This window comes from Convolutriloba macropyga, chromosome 14 (assembly GCF_964194025.1).
Source record: "Convolutriloba macropyga chromosome 14, txConMacr16.3, whole genome shotgun sequence".
Lineage (NCBI taxonomy): Eukaryota > Metazoa > Xenacoelomorpha > Acoela > Convolutidae > Convolutriloba > Convolutriloba macropyga.
The window spans coordinates 7,593,513-7,595,983 of record NC_134481.1 but is presented as its reverse complement, the minus strand read 5'-3'; positions in this window follow the sequence as shown (position 1 = coordinate 7,595,983).

Below are 2,471 nucleotides of genomic sequence, written 5' to 3'. Positions count from 1 at the left end.
CCGTGGTCTCCATAGCAGCAGAGCAAAAAACAAAAAACACTTAGTTTCTGTTTGATTTAATTTCAAAAAGAGGCAATGAAGCAAATAAAAGCAATAGATCCAGAAAATAGAGCAGAAAATCATTGAAAGTGAAGCTTGTTTGAAGTTTTTTGTTAAAACTAAGAAAAAAGGCACTAAGCGCTATGAAAACGTATTACGACAGACGATGCCGGTAACTTGAAACGGAAGAAGAATTGTAATTAATAGTTAAATTAGTAGAAATGAAAAAAACGTGATTAACTATTTAGAAAAATTCAAAAATTGTACTCTTTGATAGCAGAAAAAATTATGTAGAAATATATTACAAATGTTCTATATACAAGGTAAATTCTGGAAAAGTAAACATGAGGCAACAATTGAGCAATAATTTGCATTCATTTCAAAATTGATTAAATTTTTAGCTATAATACGTTCATCAGGACAAATATTTTCAACTATAAAGACAACTTGAAATTTGCCAATTGTTTTGCAATAGATTACAATAGCCCCAATGTTTGAATTATTAACAGATTAATTGAAACAATGTTGTTACAGCAAAAAAGAAGATAGAACAGAAGAGGAGACCTTGTGTACATAGCAGGGGAACGAGAAACAAAAAGGCTGGATTTCTGGCTGAATTAATAACAAGAAGAAGCAATGAGTCTAATGAAAGCAATAGATTTAGAAAATGGAACAGTATTTTATTTAAAGCGAGGCCTGTTTGAGGAGTTTGGTTAAAACAAAGAAAAAAGGCACTAAGCGCCTTTAAAACATGTTAGGAGAGATGACGCTAGTTACGGGAAATGAGAAAAAATTATCAAATTATAGTTGAATTAAAAATTTTGAAAGAGACGTTGTTAAGCATTTAAAAAAATTAAAATATAACAATCATGGATAGCAGGAGAAGTTATAAGCAATTAAAAAACGGATTTTCAATTTAAGGAGAAAAATTCTGGTAAAATAAATGTGAGACAACAATTGAGCAGCAATTTGCTTTCATTCAATAAATGGTTAAATCATTAGCTATAATATGTTCATCCAGACAAGTATTCCCAACTATAGATACAACTTGAAACTTGGCACGTGTCGGGTTGAATAAATTACATTAGGCTCAAAGAGGTTGAAAAACTAACAAAATAGTTGCAAAGAAACAATGGTGTTTCCACCCAAGAGAAAATAGAACAGAAGTTCTACTCGTCATAGCAGAACGAGAAATATAAAAGCTGATTTTCTGGCCGATTTAGTACTACAAAGAGGCAAAGAAACAAATGAAGGCAATAGTATTATAAAATGAAACAGATTGTAACTTAAAGCGAAGCGTGTTTGCAGAGGCTTTTCGATAAAACCAAGAAGATAAGCAAAAGACGGTATTAAAAGATGTTACAACAGATGACACTGTTAACGTGAAATGAAAGAAAAATAACAAACAATAGTAGATGTGGAACAGTTGAAAAAGATGGTGTCAAGTTTCTTTAAGAAATCTTAAACATAATAATCATTGATAGCAGAAAAAATATGTACAGTTGAAAATAAAATGTTCAATATGATGTTGAGAATACGGGAAAACTAAATGCGAAACAAGTGACCAAAACATTGCATTCATTTTAAAATGTATTAAATCGTTGAACAGAGTTTTATTTCAAGCGAGTATGTTCGAGGTTTTTTGATAAAACCGAGGAAATGGTCACTGAGAAATATTGAAACGTGATACGGCAGATGAGGCCGGTAAAGTGACATGAGACAAATATATTATCTCAATATTATAATTATAGTTGAAACAGAGAAGTTGAAGCAGACGGTTTTAAGTTTTTTTTGTAAACGAACTTCAATATGATACTCAATACTAACAGAAAGTACGGACAGTTGAAAAAGTAATTTTCATTACAAGGAGAAAAATTCTGCTGAAGTAAACTTGAGACAACAATTGGGCAAAAGTTTGCATCCATTGCAAAATTGATTCATTCATTAGCTATAATATCTTCATCCGGACAAGTATTCCTTATTATGGCGACAACCTGAGTTTTGGCAACAGTTTGGCTGAGTAAATTACTTTAACCTCAACGATAAAATTGACTATTCTGAACAAAGATTTTGGAATTTTACAATTTGACAAAATGATTCACGTCCTGAAATGTTTTCATTTTACATATTTAGAATATGCAGGGAGAATTTGAAACATTGCAACAAATATCAGTAAAATAGAGAACAACAGATCTTTTTGAAAATCAGTAATTAGGCGAAACTTGTCCAAAACCAAAACGTCTCAGTTGCTATTGTTCAGGATTAAGTATTGAAACCAATGATAGAATATATAAGATGTGGACAACACTTGTTGTTAAGGATATTCCAAAATGAACACCAAGACTTTTATGGGCATAATAAAGTTGCTCTATTATTTTTTCCAAAGCGAAGTGAGTCATTCAAAAAAAGATCATAACTTAATCACGAAATTA